At 42.7% G+C, this 22,052-nt stretch overlaps 1 long non-coding RNA gene across 1 annotated transcript in view; it reads left to right on the plus strand.

The window, feature by feature from the left end:
- LOC132250012 (uncharacterized) overlaps nucleotides 1–22,052 on the plus strand; it is a 57,321-nt gene that overhangs the window by 16,917 nt on the left and 18,352 nt on the right. The window contains exon 2 of the long non-coding RNA XR_009461589.1: nucleotides 19,607–19,693. This is a non-coding gene — a long non-coding RNA (uncharacterized LOC132250012). The remainder of the gene's footprint in view (nucleotides 1–19,606; nucleotides 19,694–22,052) is intronic.

Below are 22,052 nucleotides of genomic sequence, written 5' to 3' on the forward strand. Positions count from 1 at the left end.
ACCAACAAGCTCTGTGGCTCTGTGAATGAGCCATTCACTTTTTTCTACAATTTTGGGTTTTATATTTATGGGTGGCATGGATGGCGCAGCAGTGCTATATCAAACACTTTGCCAGCTGTCTTCTTTGCTCTACCTACCTGGAAAAATATGAGGTTTTACATATCATTCACTCCACAATTGGTGTTACTTATGGGAAAAAAGTGTAGTTGGTATATTCTCAAATGTCATCACAACATTTGTCCTTGCTTAAGATGAGAAATGGGGAGATGGGGGAGGGGAAAGGGGCATCTGCTAAAATATTGCGTAATGAAGCTATTGTGATTGGTAGGTTCTCAATACAGATGCAAATCGCTAAAGTAATTTGTAGGGGTTTGGGTGTCTCCACCCAAACCCCTACAAATTTCTCAATAATTCCTGTAGGTAATATGGCTCAGAAATTCTGAAACAGGACTATAGGATTACAAAAAATATTACCATATGAAATCAGTCCCAAGTGCTCTGAATTAACTTGTATTTTGTGCCCTTCACTTTAATTTTGTGTTCAATGCTGACATGGTTTGTTGAGAGTTAGAAAGTCTGATCAGTCCATTCTGTTCCCCTCTAGAAGAATCATCTACCAATCACTACACAAATGACTGTGGCAATGAAGAAGAGATAGTATCTTAATCTGTTTCCTGCACAGGACCACAGAAAGCCTCCTCCACGTTCTCTACCTACTTGAGTGCTGCTTTTTCATGTTTATGCTTCGAACCCAAGCACATATTGTACTTTTATAGATTTATTTAAGTAGGCTAGTGGTTGCATTAAAGGCTTTTAACACGCTTGGGCCTTGCTGCTTAGCCTTTTGGCTCAGATTCTTTGGCAGCATTGTCTATTCAAAGTGACAGTGCATCTTCACTTGGCACTGGTTAGGCCTAATGTAGAATAGTGTGTGTGATTTTGGGCTTCACATTTTAAAAAGAACATAGAGAAGTTAGAGAGAGTTTCTGAGCTGGGCAACAAAACTGATAAAGGACTTGAAAAGCAAGTCATGTAAATGAAGGTTGAAGGAAATAGGCATGTTCAGTTTGCAGAAAAGGCACTCAGGAGGGGACATGATAGCAAACTTCAGATATCAAAAAGGTTGCTATAAAGAAGGGGGAAAACACCTTTTCTCTCTTACTGAAGAGAGCAGGACACAGACCAATGGCTTGAAATTGCAGAAGAGTAGGTTTAGACTAGACATCAAGAAAAAACTTGCTTGCTTGTTGCCACATGGGGCCTGGAAAGATTTGTCCCTGCTTCTGCTGCTACATGTATCAGGGTTTTTTATTTTTGCCTTTCTCAGAAGCACTGAGGGGGTTGGCTGCAGCCAAGGAAGGGCATTTTGACTGGGGTGAGCACTGCTGGGACTAAAACCTGGAGGTTCCTGGCTAGCGGATCTTGCCCCTCTGCAAAGAGTCAGATGAACACCATAGTTGGGGTCAATAAGGATTTTGACCCCCTGGTCAGATTGGTACAGACTGTGCGGGACTTTGCCTCTATGCTGTAGTAGGTGACATGGACCTCTTTCTTGGATCTTTCAACCATTTCAAACAAGCTTTGCAGTGGCAGGACACTGGTCACCATGGCCCCCATTTTACCTTTGGTGGGTTACGGTGTTATGCCCTGTGGGCATGTCAGGGTTGCCTGTGTAGTTTTGCAAAAAGTTAGACAATGAATTTGTTTGGGGTGGTTTAGATAGGAATGATTCTGCCTCATGCCAGGGGTTGAATTAGATGACCTCTGGAGGTCCCTTACAGCCCTTATATATTATCCTTGGCAACTATGCTGCTGACAGAACTGTTTAGGTGTATATACACCCAGCAGGCCTAACAGCTGTGGATGTACCAAGGTTGCCCTGAAAAAAATCTTTCTTGTGTTGTCTAGCACTGTTGGCAAGAACCGGAGAATTTCATTGGGGAATGGAAGAAGGAGGATTGACTGAACAGTGCCTTTACAATACATATAGCTTTATATCCATACTGAAAAGAAAGCAGTATCACCTGTTGGTTGAGCCAGACTTGAACTAAAGAACTTGTCTTAAGCACTATAGCCAACAGAGGCAAACAACTCTAATAAAATGCTTACATATGCTGTTGGGTGTTAATGCAAGGGACTCTACCTCTCCTTCATGTTTCAAGTATTCCAATGAAATATTTTGTAGTCAGTTTTCATTCTATACAGATAAGATGGACTTTTGACCAAGCAATGTTATCCACCAGATAGGTCTCCTAACTCAGTAACATGGGTCCTAATCCTATTTTTTTCCACAGCCTTTTTATGTAACCTTGAGTAAATCCTTTAATCTTTTTTGTGTCACTCTTCCCTTCTCATTCCTTATCTACAGAGATTGTAGGTGTAGAACTGTCTGTCTTGTAGTATGTCTTGTATTCTGTCTCTACCACAGTAGGTTCCTGAACAAGTATGAATTGACATATTGTATGTGTCTGTTGCCTATCTAACAACATCACATTCTGTATAACAAGTTAAAGAGCAGACAGGCATATGGGGTATCTTGATTTTCACATGCTGAGATTTGAGAAATTTTGGGTCTTATTTTAAAAGCTCCTTTTACCCACAACTACCATTAGCTTCAGCCAGACCAAAATGAGGGGCCACTTTAGAAAATACAGCTAGACTAAGACCCAGAGGTATGTAGTCAGGTTTCCCATGGACTTTGAGGTGGGGAGATAAGAACAGGAGCAAACAGGAGCAAAACTGTTGATTTTGTTGCCAGTTCCTGAACTTGGGCCATAGTTTAACAATTTAAAAAAGTTACAGCATGGAAAGAAATCCGATTTTTATACCCCCAACTTATTATACATCTAAATGTTAACAAGTAGCACAATTCTTTTTGCAAAGCAGAGCTCAAAAGTTATCATGTGATTTTTGTGAAAAGGTTATGTAACTGTACTCTTACTTTAAATAGTATTTTTTATTTGAACTGTCAACTTTTTCATCAGTGGCAAAGGAAAAAAAATGTGTATTTTCCAAGCACAAAAATAATTATCAAAGGGCTGTAATTAGTTCATGATAACTCTTTCTTTTGCTTTCTCTGCTGAGCTAGGGAAAAAAGATGGACCTTTTACATCGTTAAAGCCAAAATATAGCCCAGATAGCACAACAGCCTAGAGAAACCACAGGACAAAACTGAGTACAAGGTGTTTCTTTATGTCTGCAGAAAATGATAGTGCAGTAATATTATGGGGTCTTGAGTTTCCACTTTGATTATTGTCTGATGAAAAACTGGAAGTGGCAACTGGTATCAGTTTTCCTTCTGTCCTCTGAGCCCGAGCTGGAAGAGTGGAGTCCAATAAAGAGAGACAGTTTAAATACTAATGAGGAAATAGAAAAAGAGAAGGATACTAAGGCCCTAATCCTACAAAGTTAAAATCAAGCTAAGTCACTGAAACAACATTTATTTGCACCAGATGATGATCTGTTGAATGACTTCTACGTGAATTGAAGTATCTCAGATTATGGCCCTTTGGAGAAGGAAAATGTAGCAGAGGGGAAGAGTCTGAACAAAGTGAAGACAGAAGGCAGAAAGGAGAGGGTGAGAAGGGAAACAGGAAATGAAGAGCAAAATTAAGAAAATAAAAGGAAGTGAAAAGACTGAAAAACATTGTTGCTCAGAATAAAAAACCTGGGTGTGAAACATTTTTAAGCATGTACATATTTAAGATAGAACTTGACCTTTCTTTTTCTTGGTGCTGTTTTTGAAAGTCTTATGGAAACCTGTATCTTAGCAATAATCCTTAGTCCTTTATCGAATTTGAGGAACATTCTAGAAGAGTATGAACAACTTAACTTTTTCATAAAACCCCCAGACATTTGCAGACTATTTTTTCCACTCATATGAACAATTCCCCTTGCAAGAAGAGAGGAGAGAAAGAAAGAGATCCACCCGTGTAGAGGTGAATAGGTAGAAGCTTTTTCCCTTGCCCCATCACAATCAGCTTTCCTCTTCATGTGTGTTTCTAGCAAGGCTCTACTGACATGCATTTTTTTATAACAGCAAACATATGCTGTAACCACTCACATTACATTTGGTAGAATATGATCTTCTTGGAGAAGAACACCGCAGAGGAGGAAGAAACATCCTATGAACTAAGGCTCCTTTTTACATGCAGATATCTCTCATCTCAAAAAATTGATACTGTAAATAAATGTTTGGACTATATATAGAAGTTAATTTCCAAAGGTTTATTTAAACAGGCCCAAAGCCACAAAATAGAAGTTTATTTAAGTAGAGGTTTTAAATAGAAGTTTATTTAAGTAGGCTTAAGCCACAAACTTCAAATCCAGTTTTAGAAAGCCCCAAATTTTAGGGGTGTTTGGATCAGTGTTTTTTGTTTCATCCCATTCTAAAACTGAGGTTGTTGCTTCATTTTAGATTAGGATTCACATTTTGAATGCATCCAGACTCTGGAGTTCAGATGTCATATTTTTGTTTAAGCCAATTTCTCTGGTGAACGAATGATACCCTCAACCTTTATTTTTATTTGTCAATTCTCTTCTAATTAAATTCAGTCCTAACATTAGTAGATCCCATGCGGAAGTGCAGCTAATTTATTTTTTGTCCAATGTGTTATGATATTCACAGATTCATAGATTCATATATGTTAGGGTCAGAAGGGACCTCAATAGATCATCGAGTCCGACCCCCTGCATAAGCAGGAAAGAGTGCTGGGTCTAGATGACCCCAGCTAGATGCTCATCTAACCTCCTCTTGAAGACCCCCAGGGTAGGGGAGAGCACCACCTCCCTTGGGAGCCCATTCCAGACCCTGGCCACTCTAACTGTGAAGAAGTTCCTCCTAATGTCCAGTCTAAATCTGCTCTCTGCTAGCTTGTGGCCATTATTTCTTGTAACCCCTGAGGGCGCCTTGGTGAATAAATACTCACCAATTCCCTTCTGTGCCCCCGTGATGAACTTAAAGGCAGCCACAAGGTCGCCTCTCAACCTTCTCTTGCAGAGGCTGAAAAGGTCCAGTTTCTCTAGTCTCTCCTCATAGGGCTTGGTCTGCAGGCCCTTGACCATACGAGTTGCCCTTCTCTGGACCCTCTCCAGGTTATCCGCATCCTTCTTGAAGTGTGGTGCCCAGAATTGCACGCAGTACTCCAACTGCGGTCTGAGCAGCGCCCGATAGAGGGGAAGTATCACCTCCTTGGATCTGTTCGTCATGCATCTGCTGATGCACGATAAAGTGCCATTGGCTTTTCTGATGGCTTCGTCACACTGCCGACTCATGTTCATCTTGGAGTCCACTAGGACTCCAAGATCCCTTTCCACCTCTGTGCCACCCAGCAGGTCATTCCCTAGGTTGTAGGTGTGCTGGACATTTTTCCTCCCTAGGTGCAGCACTTTGCATTTCTCCTTGTTGAACTGCATCCTGTTGTTTTCTGCCCACTTGTCCAACCTATCCAGGTCTGCCTGCAGCTGTTCCCTGCCCTCCGGCATGTCCACTTCTCCCCATAGCTTTGTGTCAACTGCAAACTTGGACAGAGTACATTTGACTCCCTCGTCCAAGTCACTGATGAAGACATTGAAGAGTATCGGTCCAAGGACCGAGCCCTGCGGGACCCCACTGCCCACACCCTTCCAGGTCGAGACCAACCCATCCACCACGACTCTTTGGGTGCGACCCTCTAGCCAATTCACCACCCACCGGACTGTGTAGTCGTCCACATCACAGCCTCTTAACTTGTTCACCAGTATGGGGTGGGATACCGTATCGAAGGCCTTCCTGAAGTCTAAGTATATGACATCCACCCCTCCTCCTGTGTCCAGGCGTTCCGTAACCTGGTCATAGAAAGAGACTAGATTGGTCAGGCACGATCTGCCCGCCACAAACCCATGCTGGTTTCCCCTCAGCATAATTTGTCCTGCTGGGCTCTCACAAATGTGAGCCTTGATAATTTTTTCAAAGACTTTACCAAGGATGGAGGTGAGACTGACTGGCCTATAGTTGCCCGGGTCCTCCTTCCTCCCCTTTTTGAAAATGGGGACCACGTTATCCCTTTTCCAGTCCTCCGGGACTTGGCCCGTGTGCCACGAGCGTTCGAATATTCCCGCCAGTGGCTCTGCAATGATGTCAGCCAGTGCCTTCAGCACCCTTGGATGGAGCTCATCCAGGCCTGCCGACTTAAAGGCATCCAGTTCTTCCAAGTGACTCTGCACCACCTCAGGATCTACATACGGAAGTCTGGCGCCTTGCTGCTGCCTCTCTACAACCCCAGTGAGAGACTTGTCGTGCCCCTCACTTAGGAAGACTGAGACAAAGAACTTGTTGAGGAGTTCAGCCTTGTCCCCCCTGTCTGTCACCAATTGTTTCTGCCCATCTAGCAGGGGTCCTATTCCTCCCTGGGCCTTCCTTTTACTCCCAATAGATCTAAAAAACAATTTCTTGTTGTCTTTTACTTGGGTTGCCATCCTCAGCTCCATGGTAGCTTTGGCCCGCCTAACTGCCTCCCTACAAGCACGAGCAGAGGAGGTATATTCATCTTTCGTGATCTCACCCTGTTTCCACTTTTTATGTGCTCCCCTTTTGGCCCTTAGGCTGCCCTGGATTTCTCTGGTCAGCCATGGAAGCCTCCTGGCCCCTTTCCCTTTTTTGCCTCGCTCGGGGATCGTCTTGCTTTGTGCCCGAAGGATCGTTTCCTTAAGGCACAGCCACCCTTCTTGGGCTCCCATCCCTTCAAAACTCCTACTCTGCAGTGCGTCCTTGACTAATCGCCTGAGTGCATTGAGATCAGCTTTCCTAAAGTCTAGCACTTTCACCCTACTAGTTACCTTACCCACTCGACGTCTTATGTTGAATTCTATTATTAGGTGATCACTGTCCCCCAAATGGCTACCGATCTGGAGGTCCCCTATCATGTCATCCCCTGTTGCCAATACCAGATCCAGTATGGCATTCCCCCTAGTGGGACCGTGTACCTCCTGTGTCAGGTGGAGGTCCTGTACACAGGTTAGAAACCTGCGTGAGCGATGGGACCTTGCTGTCTGCGTCTCCCAGCAGATGTCCGAGTAGTTTAGGTCCCCCATGACTACCGCTTCTTTAGCTTTTATGGTCTCCGAGAGTTGCCTCAGGAGCCCCACATCTATTTCTTCCCCTTGGTGTGGGGGTCTGTAGCAGACCCCTACCACCAAATCCCTTTCTCCTTGCCCCCCATGTAGCCTAACCCACAATCCTTCTACTTCCTCAACCTTGGATTCTGTCTTGATGAGGGTTGATGTATATTGCTCACTGACATAAAGTGCAACCCCTCCCCCTTTCTTCCCCGACCTGTCCTTTCTGTACAACCTATAGCCCTCAATATGTACCGCCCAGTCGTGGGATGAATCCCACCAGGTTTCTGTTAGCCCCACTAAGTCATAGGTGTTTAGTGCAAGCAGGAGCGCTAGTTCATCCTGCTTGTTCCCCATGCTCCTAGCATTAGTATATAGGCACTTGAGCCCTGCGACTGGTGCCTTTGCTGCCCCCCCGCTCCGAGTCCCAAGGGGCCCATTGTTTCTTACCTTCTTGTTCCTTACCTGTTCTGTAGTGCTGGTCTCCCCATGGCATTCAGGTTTCCAATGTTCTCCTTCTTCAGGCTGGGCTGTCCTTGTGGGTGCCACATGGTTTGGTGGTCCACAGCTTCCCCTGCGCTCGTACTCCCCTCCCCTCCCCGACAAGCCTAGTTTAAAGCCCACTGGAGGAGATCTGCCAACCTAGTAGAAAACACACGCTTACCTTTGGGGGACAGGTGAAGCCCATCCCAGCTGAGCATGTCCCTCGTCGTGATGTGTGGGTCATTGTCCAGGAAGCCGAAGCCTGTCTCGAGACACCCCTGCCGAAGCCGCCAGTTGGTTTCTCGGATGCAGTTCTCCTGCCGTCTTCCTCATCCGGTCACTGGTAGGATGGAAGAGAAAACCACCTGTGCACCGAACTCCTTCAGCACGCCACCCAGAGCACTGTAGTCCGCCATCAGGTGATCGGGGGTTCTCCTGGCTGCATCATTAGTACCCACATGAACTAGGACCATGGGGTAGTAATCGGTGGGCTTGATCCTGGCCTGGATTACCTCCGTCACATCCCGAATCTTTGCTCCAGGGAGGCAGCATACCTCTCGTACCGAGGGGTCCTGGCGACAGATGGGTCCTTCCGTACCTCTCAGGATGGAGTCGCCTATGACGAGCACTCGTCGCCTCCTCCTCTGGGTCCTCGTGGATCTCTTGATCTGTTCGGAGTGTGAAGAACGTGGTGTTTCTTCTTGCCCAAGGGTGTCCTCCTCCCCTTCCATCTCCTGCAGGGTCGCCAGGGCCTCGTACCTGTTCACCAGTCGGACTGGAGAAGCTGGTACCGGTTCGCTGTGAGCTGCTCCGGTCCTGGCTGTGACCGTCTGCCACTGCTGCGGAGGGCACTCCCTGGGCTGCTTCTTCCTTGGGTGCCTGGGCCTGCAGAGAAAGGAAATAACTGTCAATTTCATCCTCCGCCTCCCTGATCCCCCTTAGCCTGCTAACCTCCTCCCGGAGCTCCCTCACCTGCACCTCCAGAGCCCTAAGACGGGCACCTGCCGGACAGGTGTGGGGGCCCCCAATCTCTGCCCCCCCCCGGCCCTGCAATATTATTCAAAATTATTCATAAATAAGTACTGGACCACTATGCTAATGAAATTAGAGAAAGTACAAAAACTATAAAACCATTACAAGTTGCTAGGCATGCATCTAAGGAAGTTCAAAATATTGCATGGTGTATTACATAAGAAGAAACATGGAATCTTGTAACTTTAATCTGTTTCATAATTCATATACACAAAGAGATAGACTTATGGTAGTACTCAGCATAAATGTGATGGAGCTATGCCAACAAGCAGATTATCTGGTCCTCAGAGTATTTTAAGTGGGCTTCAGAGTATTTAATCTACCACCTCCACATCAGCTGAAAAAAACAGTGACTAGGTGAATCTACACATGCAATTAATGAGAAGCAATAAACTCCAGAGCAGTTTGAGTTGGAGTAAACTGCTCCTGGGCACAGCATCTGCACATGTGCCTGAGACAGCAGCAATTTGAGCTGGGGGCGGAGGTGGCTGGGCTGACCGGACTCATTTTATGCCCCCTGTCAGTGTCTATACATGTGTTTCAGTGCAGCTAATTACTCCGCTGTATGATAGTACGGTCAGGGACTGTGCTATCTTACAGCAGAGTTAATTAGTTTACTATGCCCTAATACTGGCGCACATGTAGATGCTGATGCTTTACTGCAGAGCTAATTAGTTTACTCCGCAGTAAAGTGCAGGTGTAGATGCACCCACAGGGCATTTCTATATGTGCATATTAATGTGAAGCAATAAACTCCAGAGTTTATTGCCCTGGGGTTTATTGCTTTGGGCATACCATTTGCACATGCACCCTGGACTGCTGTATGTTGATCCAGGTCACAGCAGCCCTAGGTGGCATGGGGTTGAGCCTGGGGCTACTTCCACTGGCTCAACGTACTGTGGAGAGCTGGCTGGGGCATGAGGGTGCTTCAGTGCAAGGGTAGCTAGCAGACAGCCTTTGCACTGAAGCACTCTCCTGCCCCAGTCAGCTGGGGCAGCATCTAGACGTGTGCTGCTGCAGATTAAAAAACTCCACAGCAAGATAGTACTTATATTTACAAGTCCTACCCTACTGTGGAGTAAATTAATTTACTTCAGCCTAATAGGGGCACATGTATAGATGTGTGATTTTTTTACTACACAGCTAATTAGTTTACTGTGCAGTAAATGTCTTGTGTAGATGGACCCACAAGAAGTAATACTAGTCTCCATTAGAGCCTGCTTTCGAAAGCACTCCACAGCCTCACTTTTGCCTAAGCAGTGGTGGCTTGAGGTCTGTGCAGAGATAATATGCTTTTCTGGTTTCCAGAATATATTACAGTTGTTCTCAACTAGCCCCTGCTCCAAATGCAGGGTGGAGTAAGGGATTAAGTAAAGTAAAAGGAAAAAGCAGCATAGTAAAAAGTATAAAATAGATATAACAGATTATGCTCAAAACACACGTCAGAGTAGAGTCTTTTAATATAGCCAGATATAATTAATTATTATCCTTTGGGGTAACAAAAATAGAAGGGCCTGTCTTGGGAAATTTGGGATCACATTTACAAGTACCCGCAGATGCCTTTCCATGCTGCACCATCCAACATAATGTTATAACTAGCAAGGGAGTTACATAATGAGTGACAATATCTTACCTCTGAGATCTTTTTGGGCTCCACTCTCTCTGGCACACATATAAGCCAAGGTGTACCTTCTCAGGATTTTACCTACTGTGCCACCAGTAAGTTTTATATGGCTTAATGCCTTTCTAATGGGACATAGCCTACTGGTGGTGGCAGGGTGGGACCTGCTTGCTGTTTCTTCTCCCCTCCCACGACTTTGGTGTTATATTTTTGGGAGCCAGTTCCCCACAGGCAATCTTCCTGGTCCAGCACTGTGGCCTCTTCATAGGGCTCCGAAACCTTCCCTTTACTCCACCCTAACCACTTTCAGCTTCTGAAAAAAATGGTCAATGCTGAGACTTACTGATGTTATCTACCATATGGGTCCCAACAGCAGTCCCTTGGCAGCAGCCCACAGCCCAGCTGACCTTCACTTTAGCCTTTCTCTTGTCTGTATGGCTCTATGGGGTCTGCAAATGCTCCGTCAACCTCTTTAGTTCTAACAGTGTATACAACTGAATCCAAGAAAATCAGAACAAAAGGTGGCAGCATCCACTGCTACACTTCCCAAGCCTCTTCAGAGGTAATCCCTTCCCACCAGAGTCTGCTAATATCAGTCCAATTTATTATACTCAACCCCATTGCCCGGGACAATTTATAGGCTCACTGGCTTCTCATCATCTTCCATCCCATCACCATGGGTCCTGGCAAGCTGGCCATAGCACTTCTTTCACCTCTGGAGCCTCTTGGTTGATCGGCTGAAGTCCTGGGGTATGTTTCCCTAGGCCAGTCATTCACTTCTGATGAGGACAGGGCCTCTTGCCCAATGCTTGGGCCCCTTGCCCTCTTTGCCACCTCCCTAGTTCCCTCTGACCTTATTCTTGGCTCTCTGCCATCTGCCTTGCTGGAGTCAACACCATCTGTTCCAATGTCTGTTGTAGGCTGTACTGGGGAACTGGTGTTCCTCCGAATGGCATGCCAATCTGCCTGATCTGCTGGCTTCCCTCTAGCTGCCTGCTGCTCCCTGTCAGGGGGTTGCTTCAGTGTCTGCCTCCCCAGCATGCCACAGGCTTCCCCTTTAGGCCCCTCACTGGAGCCAGAAGTACTTTTGCTGGCACACTCCCTACCAATCCAGTGGGTCTGGCTGCTCCGGAAATGCTGCACTGACCTCCGCTCGCCACTCTAAAGGACTGCTCTTGCAGTGGGCACTGGTCATTTTGCCCAGTCTCTTCTCCCCTCTCACACCTACACTGACCAGAATTCAACCCCCTAACTCTGCCTGCTCTGAAACACAGTGGGTGCATCTACACATGCCATTAATGCATATGATAAACTGTGGAGCTTATTGCTCCCGAGTTTATTGCTCCCGGGTGCCACATCTTGACGTGTGCCTGGGACCTCAGCATGCTGAGCTGGGTGGAGCAGCCCTGACTGGCAGGGGATCTGGGGGCTCAGCCCGGAGCTGCTCCCCCTAGCTCACCTTGCTGCAGAGGAGCTGGCTGGGGCATGAGGGTGCTCCAGTGCAGGGCTAGCCAGTAGGCAGCTCCTGCACTGAAGTACCCTTGTGCCCTGGCCAGCCAGGGCAGCATCTATACATGCACTGCTGTGGAGTAAAAAATAAACTTGTATTAACAAGTACTATCCTGCTGCAGAATAAATTAGTTTACTCCAGCCTAACATGTAGATGTGTTACATTTACTGTGTAGCTAATTAGTCTACTGTACAGTAAACATCTTGTGTAGATGAGCCCAGTGAGTGTATGCTGTAAAGGGTCCAAACTCATGTCCATAAAAAAGAGTTAACAGGTCAGTACAAAAAATAAGATAAACTCTAGCCTTGGCCTTCTCACTAGGACTGGTGATTTCTAGAGTTCATTTACTAGGACTTCTCTGCCTCACACCTTTTATTCTGATGATCACGCCACAGCCAAATGTTCCAATTACATGCTTTAGGAACAGAGAAGGAAGAGCTTATCTTAAAAATTTGAGATAAAGGGCACAACTGTTATGGAGGATACATCTCCATGCTGTACACACTAATAGTAACTATTAGGATAGGAACAGAAATTACACAAACTAGTATAAGTGATTGGAAACTGGTTCAAATCTGTAACACAACAGCAGTTCAGTGTACATAAACTGCTTTCAATACGGGCCAAAACAGTTTAAGATAAACCAAGATGGATGTAGTACTTAACTGACTTAACTGATTTAGGTTAAATCAGTTTATTGAACTTCTATTCAAGATCCTTTCCAGATTCAAATTAACTCTCAGTCCCCTAGCATCCCAGGATGCTTTGCACCCCCCCTCCCTTGCAGGGTGGGTGGGCTAGCCTTCGCCCAAGCTATCTGCTTCAGCTGAGCAGGGAGTCATGCTCTAGTGCCCCCAGCTTCTGGCCTGGACCACTGGAGGCATGTGGCTGCATTACCAGAATCAAAAGTCAATGTCTGATCACTTGCTTATTGGTACAATCTATGCAGCTTAGACTAACCTGCGAAGATTGAATTGATTCAGCTGTGAACTTTTTGACTGTCTGTAGTTAGTTTTAGAGAGGAAATGGGCTAAGATGCTTAATTCTTCTGAATCTATTTCCCCATCTCTGGTAATGATACCTCAGAATTCTATTGCTATCTTTACTTGAATGATATAATATTTAGTACTTTTGCCCACAGAAGATGGCTCTTATGCAGGGAGGGGGAAGAAAATGGGGGGAGACTCCCCCAAAAAGAACAACCAAACTAGAAAAGCCCCTAGCTATTTTCTTTGATCACGATCCTATTATAAAGGGTCAGAATATCATTTTTGGTGCAAGGGTTCAGTCCTCCAGGTCCTGAGCATCTGAGAGCCCTAAGCATGTCACATTTTTTGGCTCTCAAGCAGAAGCCAATACATTTACATTAATGCAGTATCTCAGGGAAAGCAAGCTTAGACATTCTGTTTCTGTCAAACAAAAAGAAAATACAGTCATAAAAGGAAATTAATAAGAGTTTCTGAATTGTATTAAAACTTTGTGATACAACACTTTAGACATTTTAAATATCTTCCTCCACAGTTATCTTGCACTTAAAAGGAGAACTGGATCAATTAATGGGAAACAGTTGAATTTCTTCAAATAGTAAATAGCCTTTGAGTGTCAGAGAAGGTATCTTATGCTTTTGGCAAAGGTTGATGAGTAATATAAATTCATTGTGTGTTGAACATGAGGATCAAACTAAAATTAACCCTGCTCTTGGACTGAAGGTAGCTAACTTGACACTGTGATCCATTATGCTAAAGAGAAATGTTTCTGTCTAAACCCAGAGGTAAACTGCACAGACAAGAAGTCATTGAAATGAATTATGTGGCCAATCTTGTAAGGCCTAGGTCAGTAACAGAGATATCTCTCTATTTCTCTTCCTCCACCTCCTAAGTACATTTAGCCTTTAAACTATTAGACTTCCCTGGGCCCTTTTTTAAAATGTCACCTGCTCTACAAATTCCAGCATTTCGTATTTTTAGATGCTGGGGTCAGGATGAGTGCAAAAATAATGACATTTCTGCCCTTACAAGTAATTCCTTCATTTTATTGCTTTCAGGAATGAAACACAATATGGATCGAAGAATGCCTTCTGCCCATTTTAACCTCCTGTGTTCTGAGACAGAATTTATGGGAAAATTGAGCATCTTCCTCAGCCCCTGGCATAAGAATTAGATGCCCTATATCTTCTTTACAAATCTCTCCATCTATCCCTTGCTGCACAGTTTTTAGTATAATTTTACTGTGGTGGTACTAGAGTGTATTCTAACCCTAGTTTAGGGATTATCTTTTTTAATAAATTAACACAAAATATATAAGGCTATCAGTGTCGGCCTTCTCAATGGGACTGGTGGTTTTTGGGCATTTATTTACTAGGACCTTTTATTCTTGAGGCCACTATAACCCCTTGCCAAAGCTCATGACATCTGCTTAACCAACCCTTCCCCTCCCCTTTGACTTGATACTAAAACTCTTATTTTGTCAATAATAATTTTCTATACTATTTGTTTCTTTTGGGGGAAAACCAGAAATGCTTGCTCAAAAAACAAAGATAACTCCTATTTCTTCATTGCTCCCTGGGTCCCAGTCACTCTGCGCCTACCTTAGTGGAGAAAATCAGGGGCAGCCTCATTATTTCTCAAACTTACAGCTCCATTCCTAAACTTTGATAAGCAGAAATTTCACTTAAATTTTTCCTTAATTTCAAGAATGATTCCTGATTTCAATGTTACTTCACATTTTAAGCATGGGGAATCTCTTTCAAATTTACTGAATGTTTGCAAGAAGACGACATTTTTAAAATGCAGCCACTGTACAAGACCATTAAAGACTAGGGTTGGCCACACCTTGGGCATGTCCAGACGAGCATGCATGTGCATTTTTCTCCAGGGACAAATAGCAATGGCACATAGTTGTACTGATGCTATTTGTCCCTCCTGCGCATGTGCATCTGGTGCATGGCAAGTTGCCCTGGGTGGGGTAGGGGAAGCTTACCTGGGATCCTGGGGGGCTTCCTTGGGTTCCAGCAGCAGTGATCCAGAGTGTGATTCCAGCTGGCCAGGCTCCGGTTTCAGGCAGCGTATGCTACCACCATGTGCACTTTTTTCTCCCTGTGTCAAAACCCCCCACCATGCTGCAAATTAACAGCGTAGTGAATGCGTGCATGTGCAGTGCATGCTCATCTGAACACACCCCGTCAGTGTAAATGATGGTTTCTTAGTGTGACCATCATTCAGAAATGAGCACACTGTGGTATGATTAGAAATCAGGAGCTCTGGATTCTATTCCCAGCCTTGCCACTGATCTACCCTATAACTTTGGGTACCTGCCTCCATTTCCCCTCTGTGAAGTAGCAAAGAATAATTCTTACCTGTCCTTAAATGCAAAGAGACTTAGTGGTGCAGTATAAATGCCCTTTTGTACTCAGTTGCTAAATACTTGTAGCATTTGTCCGTTTATTAGCTTCTAATAATATTTTCTTTCTCTTTCCTTCACATGGGTAAAGGTTATTTCTAAAAGATAGAGGCAAATCTGATAAAAAGAAAAGATCCTCTTAGAGAGCTACTCAGAAAGAATGCACTAGACTTACACTACTGGAGAAGACATTAAAAAAAAAGATATAGTTTACAATAAAGCTGTCTAGCAGTTGTTAACCTGGTCTAGCTTTCTACAAGGGTATATATCCAAATGTGGTGGTGAAATAAAGAAAAACGTATTTTTGTTATTAAGATTTTTTAGCTTTTCCCCATTTTTGTAAGGCAGCACCACCACAAATGATAACTATGCCAAGGAAAGATAATATTTTAAATGAATTTCTATGCAATCAATGATGATTCATACTTTTTCATCACTCTTATTAGTATTTTAAAACATTAATAAAGAATATATCTAGCTAATAAGACCTTTAAACCCCACATAAAACACTCCACTCAGCAAAAAATTTCAAACCGCTCATTATCACTTCAGCATTTGTCAAAAACAGGACTTAAAAATAGAAATGAAGGAAAATTACATGTTGATCTATATTTAGTGTAATCAGGCTTTTGAATGAAATTTTGAGCCTCGTATTTTCATAATTGTGTATGCAACTGATTTAAATTTTACGGCAGGAAAGTTTTCCTTGAGGGGAGGGAGATTGATTATTGAGTCAACATTTGGAGTTTCTTGTTTTGTTTTAATATTACTGGAAAGCATATGTGGCAACCAGGATGGGTGTTTTTTAAGTCAACAATTAGAACTAATAAATAAATATGTATAGTTTGCAGCCATTTGATTTTTCATGATCAGCATCTGGGAATTCAGATGCTAGTTCAAATGGTTTTATTGTATATTTTTTTCAACAAAAGTGGATTCACCGATATGAAAGGAATCTACTGTGGAATTAGTGCTAACTGATTAGGTCTTATAAAAGCTGACATACTTTCCTAGGTTTTCAAATGCAAGACTTTCTCACTAAAAATGGCATGTATAAGCAAAATAATAAAAGCATCAAAATGGAGGCAGTGATGAGACTTATAAGAATTAAAACACAAATTTTAAAAGTTTTTTTTTAAAACTGAAAACACTTTAAGGTTTTAAAAATACACTTTTCTTGTTCTTAACATTTGGCTCTTTTAGGACAAATGTCCTGTTAATATCAGGGGTGTACTTGGTAGCCGTGTTGGTCTGAGACAAAAAGACATATAAAAATCTAGAAGTCTTGGTTCCAAAATGATACCGTTTCCAGTTGGTCTAATAAAAGGTATCATTTTGGAACTAAGAGTTCTAGTTTTTTGTATGTCTGTTAATATCAAAGTATTTTGCTTTTAGCCTTGAACATATATTTTCTGTAAAATTATGAGAAGAATAATTCCTTCTCTCCCTCACTCAGACTCACACAATACATATTTAGGTAAAGTTACTGTTACAGGTGATCCTCAGCATGTTGCTGCGTACATATAACATTTTAGAGCTTCTGGGAAACTCATTAAGTAGCTGCACTTCAACACTGTTCTGTCAGAGCTTGTAAAGCAATGCAAGCCAGAAAGATTCGCAAATCTTGCGAGTTCAGTGCAGTCCAATTTCTCTAGAAAGACAACTATCTGGCTGTTTTCCCATCCAAGCAAAACTGTCACTTGCCAATTGCCATGCCCTCCGAATAAAATGAAGGCTGGATCAAAGAAGCATTGCCATTTGCCATAGTTTAAAGTGGAGATTTAGTGTTTTTTTTCTCCTTTGAAAGATTTTTCAGAGCCCAATATTGATTTGCAAGTTTAAGATACTTCAGTAGAACCAGGCTGTGTGTAGACTCCTAACTTCCTTGTCCTTTCACAATTGTTACTGAAGTTACTTAACAATTATTTTTAAAAGGCTGCTGACTTTTGCAAATTTAACAGGAAGCACCTTAAGTCGTATTTTGCAGAGCGGTTGAACCTTTGTATCTTGCATTGATTGCAGCTGACATTATGGGTGCTTCTGGAAGATCTTGCCTGTGGTGGCTTATCCAAGGTCACCCTACAGGTGAGTGGCAGTAATAGAATCCAGGTCACCTGATTGTCGACATGGTACTCTAGCCACTACGCCATGTTATTTCTGAATGATTCCTGACTAAAAAAATACCCCCCCAACTTGATTATAGAACCATGTTTCCTGTCTTTGCCTGGCAATGAGACAACATAATAGACCCAACAAACTTACTTTAATTGTATTTTAAGAAGGGTTCCTTTTGTTGGTGACATGGAGCACAACAACAGCAACTCTTGTGCAGCATAACTCTTCCTGGGGCCAGTTGTCCATCAAGCATGCACAAGAAATAGTTTTCAACTGACTATAAGATTAATATTTTTTTCATTCTATACTAAGCAAAGGAGATCCAGGCTGAGTTTCATACTCAAAATTAGGCATTTTTACTATAGGTATATTACATTTTTTCTTCCAGATCAAACTTGTCTTTAAAAGCCACCTGAAGCAGTGTCTAATAGTCAAAAATTGAAAATAGTCCATAGGATAGATGTCTGGGAAAATCGCATGTGAAACTGGAATCCTAACACCAATATGCCTAAGATATGTCAAAACTTTGGGCCCAGTCAAGGAGGCAGTCATATGTCTGGCAGTAAGTAATAGATATGACATCTCCACAGTATCAGCAACTCTTTCTCTGGATTTTTCCCCTGCCTAGTGTATCTAGATCATGGTTGCCTAGATTAGGGGCTGGGAAGAGGTAAGAACCCAGAGTGATCTATATGTGGACACCACTTTAATGACTCAGCAAAGTCTATAACAAGTCCCTTGAAAACTAGATGAAAGCACTCACTTTTGCCATCAAAATTAAAAATGGAAACTGGGTTGGGTTAGAATTACGATGACCCAAAAATGTTAAAAAAGAAAGAATCTGAATTGAAATAACCATATTTTTTTTTTAAAGGAGTTCTCTGTTATCTTCCAAAGTCTTTGTCTGATTTACTTCAAACACTTTCTCCATGCCTAATCTATTTTGATAGATTAGATATGCTATCATAGCCATGAAAATTCGAATATACTAGTTTAGCTGTGGATTGGGCTTGGGGAAATTGATATATGCCAAAACTGGATTTATAACATTGGCTTTGCTTTATCCTTAACAACGAAGAAATAAGCTTGTCTTTTTGAGGCTCTTTCTGAGGAGGGTAGATAGAGAATAAATTGTAAATTTACCTTAGGTGTATTTTCACTGACGTCAGTAGAGGTAATTTGGCCTCACTCTCTTTTTCCATAACTTCATATTTGTTATCTTGTTCAAAGCATATCTGTACTCATGGTTGTCCTTACCTTTCTTAGAGGTGTGGCACACTTTATAGCCAGTCTGTTTTTTTACATTAAAATAACATTTACTACTCTTTTATATCTTTCCATCAAGTTTCACACAGTGTTGATGTTGATTTCAATGCAAGTTCCACATATGAGAGAATGGCAGGATATTTTTCTCAGACTGCACATGCTGACACTGTATTCCATGAAGGTACCAAAAAAAAGAGTAACCACGGGGCAACAAATTTATGCTGCATTTCTGTTTTTTTTTCTGAGGAGTTTTCGATTGCATGAAGTTTAAGCTTCTGGGCTGTTAATATTGGATGTCTGCTTTTACACAATTCATCTATTAAAATATGGCAAAAGCATAAGCAACAGTTCTAGTGCCATAGTGGCAAATGAAGAAGCTTCTAACTTACTATGTATATTACCAGCACATGCTTTAAAAAAATACTTCCCCCCCCCAAAATTAACCATCCTCATTTTACTAAAATTAAACAATGATTCTGCAGAACAGAAATTATCTTGAAGAACAGAAAGGGTGACTGAAAGCAATGAAAAGACTCTCATTGACTTCAGCCTGTTTAGCCTCAGTCTGATTAGGAGTAAGCAATGGAGCATGAGCATTCCTACCAAAATATCCTTGCCCTTCTCTTTGTTTCAAAGAAAAGAAAATGTTCATATAACACATGAATAAAGCACATGTTATGCGTTGAAATTAAATTACCCATCTACTTAAACAAATAGTAGGGTGGCTCAACACATCCAACACATGCACATTTACACATATTTATAGAGGCAAAACATCTGTAGCAGAGGCTGGACAGTTGTACACTGTGGGTGGCAGCAACATATGGGGCAATTGCTGGAGTGGCTGTGGTACTGAGCTGACAGTGGTGGCAGCTGCTTCTTTTTGCACCCCCACCCCGCAAGTTGGCACTCAGGGCTAGTGTGCCCTGATTAGCTATGCTACTGTATGTTTGTATGCATGTGAATGTGCATGTGCTTGTCTATGCATGTGTGTGTCTGTGTGTGTATTGACTTATACTGCAAAAAAATTTGATCCAGAGACTGTATGGCCTTACTCACCTTCTCTTGTCCCCAACCTCTCATAGGTGAAGAGATGGAAAGATGGGTGGGGCATCAAGGAAGGATACCAGGGAATAGCAAGAACTTGCAAGGACCAAACAAAGAAGGAAAAGGTAAAGAAATGAGCTGCATCTGATGAGGGAAGTTAAAGGCAGCAAGAAGAGGTTCTATAAGTACCTTGGTCAGAAAAGAAAGACCAAGGAAGCTATGAGCTCACCATTTAGTAGCCAGGGTGAACACTTAACAAAAGATGCAAAGAAAGCAGAGATATTTAACAGCTACTTTGCCTTAGTCTTCACAACAAACTTAAGCTGAACCAGACACCTAATAAGGATTATTTGTATAAGGAAGGGGGCAAGCTGAAGGATGAAACAACAGAAGAAACAGTCAGAGAGCCTTTGATGAGTCTGAATGAATTCTGGACAGCAGGGCCTGATGAACTTCATCCTAGGGTACTGAAGGAATTGGCGGAGGTGATCTCTGAGCCCTGCCAATAATATTTATGAAGTTGTGGGAGATGAGTGAGGTACCATAGGACTGGAAAAGGGCCAGCGTAGTGCTCTTTAAAAAAAGGTAAAAAGGGGAGTGTCTACACGTTACCCTATGTCTCTGTAGTGACACGCTACAGTGCCGTACGACGCTGTATCGTGACGTGGTGATCACGTGAGTCTACACATGATCGACAGCTAGTTCACTGTAGTGGCACACTCCCCCATTTTAGCACACTGCTATGACAAAGTAGCAGCAAAAACCAACCATATGCCATGCACACAGCACAGTACGGGCAATTACTGCGCCATGCTTTAGTACTTCCCAAAGGAAGTATTAAAGCACAGTGCAGTAACAACATCACCATAGAGTGATGTATAGATGCACCCCAGGAGGACCTGGGAAACTATAGGTCAGTTAGCTTCACCTTGATATCTCGAAAGTTACTGGAGCATATTGTAAAGAAGGCCATTTGGAAGCATCTGGAGAAGGAAAGGCTGATCACTTATAGCCAGCATAGATTTATTAACAACAAATCATGTCACACAAACTTGATCCTCTATGACAAAGTAACTACTTGGGTGGAGGAAGGGAATTCTGCGTACATAGTTTATTTAGACTTCAGCAAGTCCTGCATGACCTTCTCATAAATAAATTGGAAAAATGTGACAAAACTACTACCAGGTGGATAGACAACTGCTTCAATAGCCACAAGCTAAGGGTAAATATTAACAGAACAATGTCAGAATGGCAGGAGATTTTTAGTGAAGTCCAACAGGGGTCTGTCATTGGTCCAGTACTGTTTAGCATGTTTATTAAAAATTTGGATGCTGGAATAGAGAGCTTCTTGAACAAATTTGCAGATGATACTAAACTGGGAAGGCTTATGAACATGTTAGAGTACAAGAATACAATTCAGAAAGACCTTAACATATTGGAAAGCTGGGCTGGAGCTAACAGGATGAAGTTCAGTGCTGGCAAATGCAAGGTGCTACATCCCAGAAGGAAAAATAAAAAATGCAAGTATAAAATGCATGACACCTGACTGGATGAAAATACTACAAAGAAGGATCCAGGAGTCTTGGTAGATCACAGACTCAATACAAATCTGCAGTGTGATGTAGCTGCAGAAAAGGCAAATGCAGTTTTGGGCTGCATTAGTTGAAACATCGGGTGTTGGGTGCCACTGAGACTGGGGATTTTGCTTGAGGTATGCCAATGCTCCTTCTGGGACTTAGGTCTGGTTAGAGGGTTTTACGTCTCTGCTCAGTGCCAAACTGATCACCATCTTTGGGGTCAGGAAGTAATTTTACTTTATGGTCAGATCAGTGCAGATTGTTGGAGCTTTTGCTTTCCTCTGTAATGGGAGTGTGGTCCTCTTTCTTGGATCTCTTGACCATGTATTTTTTTAAAAACTGCTGCAGTAGGACATTGGCTACCATTGTCCCCCTGTTTGCTTGTTGCAGCTCAGGGTATTATTCCTTGTGCTTGTGTCAGGGTTTTCTGTGTCATTTAGCTAATAGTTTAGATAATGGATATGTGTAGGATGGTTTACTAGGGATGGTCCTAACTCTGACAGAGGATTGGTCTAGATAACCTCTGGAAGTTCCTTCCAGCCCTGATTTTCTATGATTTTGTGATACTGGTAAACAGAATCATGCCATAGATCAGCATGTGCTGTACTTCTAGGTTGCTTTTCCAGATACAGAAAGTTTTTGCTTCCTTTTCTCTGACCCATTTCTCAGCAGGGAATTCCTTCTTCAGTCATTATCTTTTCAGAAATTCCCATCTCCAAGATTTCTCTGTTTAGGGAACTTCTCATTACAACCTTCACTTTTCTTGCACGTGTTCTTGCTCAGCCCCATACCTTAAGGGAAAAGGTACTTGAGTTTTAGGAATCTCTGACTTGTGTATTTATTTAAGTTGCCCAAGGTGGAGGATTAAGGATAATTATTTATTTCTTGTGAATGTATTGGCTTTGGG

Source organism: Alligator mississippiensis, chromosome 1 (assembly GCF_030867095.1).
Source record: "Alligator mississippiensis isolate rAllMis1 chromosome 1, rAllMis1, whole genome shotgun sequence".
In the NCBI taxonomy this organism is placed as follows: Eukaryota; Metazoa; Chordata; order Crocodylia; family Alligatoridae; genus Alligator; species Alligator mississippiensis.